The following is a 9,243-nucleotide window of genomic DNA, read 5'->3' as shown; positions in this document are numbered from 1 at the left end:
TCCTAGTGCTACAAATGTCCTCATTGTCCAAGATCAAGCCAAGTCCCTAGCCAGACTCTCTGTTGTTCAACACCACAAGGCCAGCATCTCACTGTATAATATAAATATGTGGTCCTTTGAGACAAAGCATTTGAGGCATGGATGGAATAGTTAAGAAGTTAATTTGTGTGTGGTGGTGAGAATTGAACTTTTACTGGAACCCTGGAGGGAGTACCCAGGGTTAACTTCTCCACCTTGGAGTATATCTGCTTTTCTCCTACCTCTCCTCCTTATCAGTCATAAAAAGGAAAATCTATGTAAATACACAGATACTGTCTTTAAAAGAAAAGAATTTGGGGGGCGCCTGGGTGGCGCAGTCGGTTAAGCGTCCGACTTCAGCCAGGTCACGATCTCGCGGTCTGTGAGTTCGAGCCCCGCATCAGGCTCTGGGCTGATGGCTCGGAGCCTGGAGCCTGTTTCCGATTCTGTGTCTCCCTCTCTCTCTGCCCCTCACCCGTTCATGCTCTGTCTCTCTCTGTCCCAAAAATAAATAAACGTTGAAAAAAAAAAAAAAAAAAAAAAGAAAAGAATTTGGATTTAAAAAACCACAAGGCTTACTTTACCTCACTCAGTCAGTAACTTGTTGAGTTAGGACCTACCAGTTGTCAAGGCCCTGAGCTATTATATTTAGTAGGTTTTCACAAAGATCTCAGACCCAGCAAGAGCTCTTCTCCAGCTTCTGGAAGGTATTCTTGTAGTAAGCATTCTCATTTAAAGTGGTGATTTTTTCCCCATTCCTCAAGGTAATTAAGATTAAGTTAGATGGCCAACTGGAAGTGAGGTCGTAGTTGGTATTTGTGCTTCCCATAGGTGGCTGAGCCAGATGAAATTGTGTGTGTGTACATGTGTGTGTGTATCCACACTGACTGAAATATATAGAAATGGCCATTTTGGAGACATCTTGAATAAGCACTCATAAAAAGGAAATGCCATACTGTCATCAAGGCTTTTTTTCCTCTGCTTATCCAAGCATTATCAGTTGATGTATTTAATAAAGCTGAGGACCAAGAAGGACTGGAGATACAACTTCCAATAGGATGCTCTCATGCTGTGATTGCTGAAGTGGTAAGTAATTTGCTTTTAATGCTAGCACTTACCACTTAGCACCATATTTAACTTAAGGATGAAAATCACTCATTTTTTATCCACTTGCTCAAGTGACACTTGGTGTAATCTATTTATTGTCACTGAGCTTACTACCAGGAACATTTTATAGATCTCACTTTCAAATGTACAGCAAGCACTTAAATTTTTAATTTCTTCTCATGTATATTTTCATTCCTTAAAATAATTTAACTTCAGATGGAAAATCTGTTTAGGTAATAAGAACACAGTAGGTACTAACAAAAACAAAATCTACTAAAAGGATTTTTTAATTCACAGTTTTCAATTATATGCATATTTTGTATTGTGTATTATTTCTATATGTGAAAAATATCAATGTAGCTGACACACATTAATTAGTAACTATAATACTCGAAATAAAGTTACCAATGAAATTATTAAGCAAATAGGCATGAAGTTATAGATAAAGCAAAGCTTGTTTTACTAACAGATTCTTGAAAAATAATTATGAGCATTATAAATTATCCTCAATATACTGAGGAAAATGATTACTGGATTCATAGATGATAGACAGGTGATAGATAGGTAAATAGATAGGTAGATCGATAGATAGATAGATAGATAGACAGACAGGTAGATCGATTGATCGATCGATCGATAGATAGAGAGTTCCCCAGAAATCTATCTTGAATTTTAACATTACACTTTGCCCTGTGTATAAATATGTATACCTCGTTAAGGGGATATTATACTAGGGTGTCATATGTTAGAACTCTGTTCTGGTAGACCATCTATTTACAATGACCACTCCATGGAATTATCATTTATAATTCATAAAGATGAATTTTTGTGAGTTCATAATTCACAAAAGATGAGCAGAATTGATTCTAAGAATAAAAAGTTCCTTTATTTTCTTTTTCTCTATTTTTCTATTAAGTACCTAACCATACCTGTACATGCAAAAAAAAAAAAATCTAAATTAAAGAGGTCATCTCAATGCCAATGCAAATGCGATATTTACTTCAGAGGTAAGATAGTACCAAATTCTTGAGTGTTGGATTGAATTATATCACTGAGCCCATGAATATTCAGCAACAAAAGAAAATTCCTGAAAAACATGTTAGTCAATCTCTACTCAACACATAAGCACACACACACGCACACACACAGACACACACGCATGAGCGTGCAAGCATACACATCATGTTATATAAGTGTTAGAATGACTCGTATGTTGAATCTATTACTTAATGCTTACTGCTCAGTAAGATAAGTTCAATGGCAAAGAAAACATATATGAAGCAATGAGAGCAACAAAACACTACAGACTTCCATTTAAAAACACTGAACAACTTATATGCTGAAATAATGTAGTGAGAGACTCCTTGGATTAAGAAATACACTGTGGATATGGGCATCTTTCAGGGGCCAGAAAATATTGCTTCTCTTAATTATGCCACTTCTTTCACTGGGACCACCAATTCCTAAAGGAAACACACAACAAAGAAAAGTGAGTTTTTTTGTTTTTGTTTTTGCTGGTCTCCGTATTGTTTATTCAATTCACTGTCATAACAGCATATTAAATATAAAGTTAAGCGAAACTTGACCTATCACTTTATTCTTTCATCCAAGAAAAACTTACTGAGCACTTAGTAGTTCAAAGTATAGCATTACGGACTGGGGAGGGCAAAAGTAAATAAAGGAAACAATGATTCCTGTCCTCATAAAGCTTACATTTTAGTGAAGGGAGTATAAATAAAAGTGGCAGGCTTAAAAAAATCAGAAAGCTAAAAAAAAATCAGTAGGGATTTTTATTAATTTAGTCAAGTGAATGACAGCTAAATAAAAAAAAAATTACCATGTCATTTGTTCAACTATGAGTTATCAACTTGAACTAAGGATCTAATGAAATGTAGCTTAATATGCAGAAATCTAATTGTATACATTTATTCCTCTTCAGTATATTTTGTGCTCATACAAGTCTTTCATAGAATTTGTTTTACTGAACTGCCCCCCCCTTTTTTTCTGGCCTTCTTTATACTATAACTGACAACACCATAGAGACCTGGCCTTCATCACCACCACACCCCCATTCTCTTTCACACCATGTTTTCAACAGCAAATATTTACTGAGCTCCTAAATTGTGCCCAGCCCCCTTCCAAGTTCTGTTAACAGGAAGGTATGCGGGAAAAATTCTTGGTCTACAGGCAAGCCATGTTGTAATGGGGAATGTAGAAGTATGCAATTTGAATATAAAACTGTTGAGTGAAAGCAGAGGGAAGGTCCTGGTGATCAAAACTCTAACGAATTATAGTTGGAAAAATGGAGGCGAGGAAGGAAAAAAAATCATTGATCGTGACATTCAAGTCTCATCTTAAAAGGCGAGTTGAACTGCCTGAGGTGTGCGTGTGTGTTAATTTGAGCTATTAAAAGGTGTTTAGAATCTTTATTCAATAATACGATATTATGTTGGTTGATCTGCCTTCAGTAATAGCCAAAGAGGATGAAAAATATAGACAGTATATGCATATGCTAATTTCAGCTGATAGAGGGAACACCTTGTGTAATCCTTAATGCAGTCGGCTTGTGTGAGACTGAAGATACCATCATATTAGACAATGATTAAAGCCCAGAATCGGAAATCACCAGGGCCAGATGTGTTCATGTTTCCTACTTATAAGAATTAGTTTTGATACTTCTATAACATTGCTTCCTGTTTGACAGAAGTGGCTTTTAAATACCTGTTCACCCTTCGTTAAAGGTGCAGAGAAAGATCAGAGCTAGCCGTCCACTGTATTGGTCTATGGTGAGGCCAAAGATTCTGCACGATGCAGGACTTTTTATGGCCCATCTACCCTCTGATGGTTCATTGTCCATTTGTGATCATAAATCCCACTCCAAATCTTCAGTTGCAAGAGAGAAAGGTAACCGAGCAAAAAGAAAAGCGCTAACATAAGAACTGAAAAGTTCCTGTGCTCCTTGATCCCATTAGAAAGAGCTGAGGTATATGCAGGGAACCCACATCTGAGCCAGCCATTTGGGGATTGGTTGTTGTTATCTTAGAACACAAAATATATGCTCTGCAAGCCTACTCACTTAAGGGACTTTATTTTTATTATTTATTTTTTCCATTTTTTTTTTCTTGAAGTTCCTTCTTAAAAAATACGAAACGTTTCAGCTACACGAAAAGGAAAAGGCATTTATTGAGAGTTGGTTATATCATGTTCTAGCCACTCCCCTTATTCCCTCCAAATGAAAGAGTACCACTTATAAAAGAAAGTAAACAATGGTATCCTAGCACTCTGCGAATTCCACAGTAGCCAAGTATGTTTTTTCTAAACTATCAAAGACTGGCAAGATTCTGCACTCTCCGAAAAACATAGTCGAGATGATCGTGACTTCTGGTTGTGGTTACCAGTACTGACTATTGACTTACAGTAAAGTACGTGTTATCAGGCAGTAGGTTGAAAAGGAAGGTGGACAAGTCTGGCTTGCGCGCCACCATGAAGCTTTAGGAAAACAAGAACAAAACAGCGCGCGGTGACTCCTACTTAGTTGATACACTCACATACAGCAGAGTTAAATATCTAATCAGTAGGCAAATAATACCTTTTAATTTTAATGGATTCTTTTCATTTCTCTTGATTTAATATCAAAGGAGTCTTCCGATGTACCATCCATTCCGCTTATATGCTCCTGAATTGCTGTGGCCACTTCCGTGGGGATAAACCTTAGGCCACTGATATCACCAAACACCTGAGAAGTGGTGATAAAATGGCACATATTAACCTACCATGTTTAAAAGAAATATTTAGTAGGAATGAGCACATGCTGTGACTTCCTTCTTACCCCCTTAACCCCCAAGATTACAGCCTGGAAATCCCCTGAAATGCCATATTGTTAACCTAACTCCACAGTTTTAACAGAAGCTTACAATTTAGGTTTTATCGTTCAGTTTCACTTCTGACTTCAGCAATCATTGTATAACACACAAAAATGTCAATTAAAATTTGTATAACATTTGTTAATAAAGAGCACGAGGTCATAATTAGTGATTAAAACACATTTGGAAGGTGGATTATCTTAATTCTATGAAAGCCAAAAATGCCAAAATCAAATACAAGACAGAGATTTTCTTTCTCTTCCTTTCTTTCTTTCTTTCTTTCTTTCTTTCTTACTTTCTTTTGCCTTTAATAACTTTTGTGTGATGAAATGGATCAAAAACAAAACTGTTTTTGAATGGGGGAAAACACATGACAACATTCTTTTTAATAGGAACTCATTGTCCCTAGAGAAACTTTCTGTATATACAAGACTAGAAAGCATGCCAACATCCTGTTTCACTTGTCATACACAGTTTGGGTTTATTCCTGGGCTGTTTATAATAATCATCAATTTCACTGACTTCATATGTCCTTCCTACATCCTGAAGGTATCTAGCATTTCCAGGCATTCCGCTGAATGATCGGTTTCCCTTAGAACTAACGGCCTCTTGAACCAAAGGCTATCCTGGTTAGAAAGGCAGAGAGCCACCGCTACATCTACCTTGGCTAAATGGATGCATATCTCTAGATAACAAAGAGGATATCTGCTTATTTGACAAGCTCTTCTTCTGGTTACAGAAGCCATTTTTCTCTTGTAGCTAGAACTACTAGTTACTACCAGTAACTACTCTAGAACTACTCTTCCAAATCCTAAGGAGACTATACATCATATAGCAAGCCAATCAGAAAGCTGTTTTCCAGAAATGGGCACACAGATGGGTATAGAGGGGAAACCAGGGCAAGAAAATTACCTTCCAAGATAAGAAGTATTAAGAATGATCAGAACCTAGAGTTATGCTACCATACAAAAAAGACAGAATCAAGAATGAAGCCAACATAGGCAGAAATAAGGGAAAGACAGAAAGGGAGAGAAGAAAGAGAATGAGAGAGAGAGAGAGAGAGAGAGAGAGAGAGATCTGATAACATCCTTTGAACTCTTGAATTCAGCCATTCCATTAGAATATCTACTGTAATTCCCACTTATGTGAGTTAATTAGTACCTTTTGTTATTAAGCAGAAATAGTTAGGTGTTTGACATATATAACTAAACAGGTTAAGAAAAATAGATATCTTTGGACACCTTGATTTTTCCTGTCTTGTTGAGTCTCTCTTGCAGACCTTCTTAGAGTCCACTTTCCCCATTGGTACCTAAACTTTTGTGGTCGTTTTCCATTATTTGCTTCTTCATCACCCTTGTTAACCATCTCTTATGTTTATTCTTTATTCTACATCTCTCTTTCTACTTCTTTGTAGATGATCTTTAGAAACCTGAATTTCTTGGGAAATATTTGGCATCACAACAGCGCCTATCGACATGGCATATTTTCTTTCTTTTCAAGACTGTTTCAAAATACAAGTCAGAATCACCATTAGAAAGCTTTGTCCATGTTTCTTGAGATATCTTCCCTTTTAGATCTTCATTTGGTGGATGATGCCAATTGTTGTCAGAACTTCTGAAAGGCACATTCCTAATATCAAATTGGGGGGCATTCAGCCTCCACCAGAATCAGGAATAACAAAACGACAAGGTCCCTCTCTTCTAAGTTTCCTATAATTTACAATCTTTCTTTGTGGATGAGAATTAGATTCAGAGAAACAACCTCAATCATCACTTTGTCTTCTAAGGAATGAATTCTTGGGACATCTCTGTATTCAGTGGTATGGCTCCAGCCATAGGAATTCCTTGAAGAGTCCAGAGCGTGTGGGTAAGAAGGGACATGTGTGTAGGAGGGGTTTTGTCTTCTGGAGATTTGAGGAACGTCTCCAGTTATCATCTGGACCAATTATCTGGAAGTATCTCTTTATCCTGCTGCACAATGGCAGGACCATCTACCAGCAGCAGGTAGATTTCTAGCTCGTATTGGTCCTTCTCACGTGCTCCTACAATTTTAATAGTTTTCTTTGTACTCATCATGGAAGTATCCAGATCTACCTCTTTAAATGAGTTGTATGTATTGTGTGAATATATATGCTTTGGCCTGAGAGGTTGGAGAAAAGGGAATAAGGAGATAGTTAGCCTTGAATATATTGCTAAAGAAACCTGTTTGTTGTCACTTCTGAGTAAACTGGCGTGCAAGACAGGTGTCTTTCCAATTGCTGCAATGTGATTTTAGAGTGGTTTTAGGATATTTTTAATTTGTATCCATCGGTATAGAGCCATTTATTTCAAGTGTTTGTTCTAGAAAAATAAGTTAAGAATATAATCATACTTATTTTATTTCATGGGCTTCATTGATTACTGGGAAGAAACATTGCTACAAAATAGATATTACAAACAAGTGCAATCTCATAACAAACCAGTATTGAAATGTGCCATGCTTTGAAAATACATGCTAGTCATGTATCATTTTTCAAAGGCGGAAAGTGACCCTGAGCTGGGGTACCCATGTGATCTCTTATTTCAAACATAACACTATCTCACTAAGTTAGAGAAAGTGAAATTTGTGTGACTGTGGCCAAAAAGATTACCAAAATGTTGGACAAACTTCATTCCGTACAATTGTGGGTATTTTTGTTCATCTTTTCTGGAGGGCAATTGGGATTGATCTATCTATCTATCTATCTAAATCGATAGCAAATATACACATAAATGTCTATCCTTTTAAATTGTCATATTTTTGGCCTAGTAGCTCCATGGTCAGAATTGGATAAAAACAATTTTTGGTAAACTATGTGGCTGAGGTTGAAGCTATTAAGGACTTGACTAGCCACTCGGGCCCCCACCCCCTGGTGTTAGAAATTTCTGACGTGAACAAGCGGCGTTCAAACATGGGACATCTCGGTGCCATTGCTGGGCGGTGTGGCTGGCAGAGGGTTTCTGCAGAGACAGACGAGGATGTCTCAGGCCTCACGGAGCTAGTGCTCCACAGTGATGCCCGTGAGTGTGCAGACAATGGCACATGTGAGTTCCTTCCGTCTTGTGTTTGAGACATGACTGGCCCTTTTTGGTATAAAGAAGTCCCTGGATTTCTTTAAAAAATGTGTGGATAAACCAGTCCGAAAGAAAGAGATAGTAAATTATCTGCTAACAAGGGTAGATATATCTTCAAGTGTCCAACTGGACAAATGAAGTCAAGTTTATTGGCAATAAGGCTGGTGGAATGGGTCATACCTAGCTGCCAAAAAACACACCAATAAAGCTTCAGTGAGAGGTCATCATAAATATAGTAAGGAAGACGAAGCCGAGGAATAATAACCTAGATACACTATTCCCAGATAGGTTTTGATTTAATTTGCCCCCTTAACGCAGGACTCATGTATGCAGAGCAGTAATTCACCGACTGAAGCAACACAGCAATATTTGGAGGCCTAGTTAAACCTATTATGGTTCTGTACTGAAATACAATTTTTTCTCCAGCAGAATTCAGATTGCTCTACTTGGAGAGCAGCAAGCTGAACTAGGGGTAAAGGGCCTATGAAAATCGATTACAACTGTAGACTTCAAAAATAGAACAGCAATAACAGGATGCTCTATAATAAGTAATAGGGTGAATCAGCATTGTTGTAGAGAAAGGATGTTTTGCATTTTGAAGAAGGAGAACGTTGATGTTAATTTCCCAAGCAGTTTACTAAAGGCTGACAGGGGATTTATTCTCTGGGACTTAGCAGTGATGACCCTGTTGGTCACCACAGCTGTGAAAATTACAAGCCAAAGCACAGTCTCCTTTCATTTTTGCAAGAGTGTACTTTACTTGGTTGTAAAATATTCAATGTTCTTAAGATTAAATATCTGAATATTGCTTCTGAAGGAGCCGCTGTCATCTTAAATCTAAAGTCTAGTTTGTTTACTGGCTGTATTTTATATCCTTTAGAAAATGACACAAAATGGCAATAAAATCATTGTAAGTATTCTACAGGGGAATATAAATGCCCTTTGGTTACAGTATACATACCTTTATACATAATTCCAGTTTATTTTCCCTGGAATTATGTTAAATATGTAAAAAGCCTTTTCTCATAAAGGTAAAAATGCTAGATGTTTCCAAGTTGTAATTTAGTATTAGTGTCAGAATTGCTTCAGAAAATAAGCTACTGTTACTGTTTCATTTCTTTTAGGTGTCATTCAGCATACTATATGTGATTTTGCACATAAAA

This window comes from Prionailurus viverrinus, chromosome B2, assembly GCF_022837055.1.
Source record: "Prionailurus viverrinus isolate Anna chromosome B2, UM_Priviv_1.0, whole genome shotgun sequence".
Classification (NCBI taxonomy): Eukaryota; Metazoa; Chordata; class Mammalia; order Carnivora; family Felidae; genus Prionailurus; species Prionailurus viverrinus.
The sequence above is the reverse complement of the archived record's forward strand: the minus strand, read 5'-3'. Positions refer to the sequence as shown.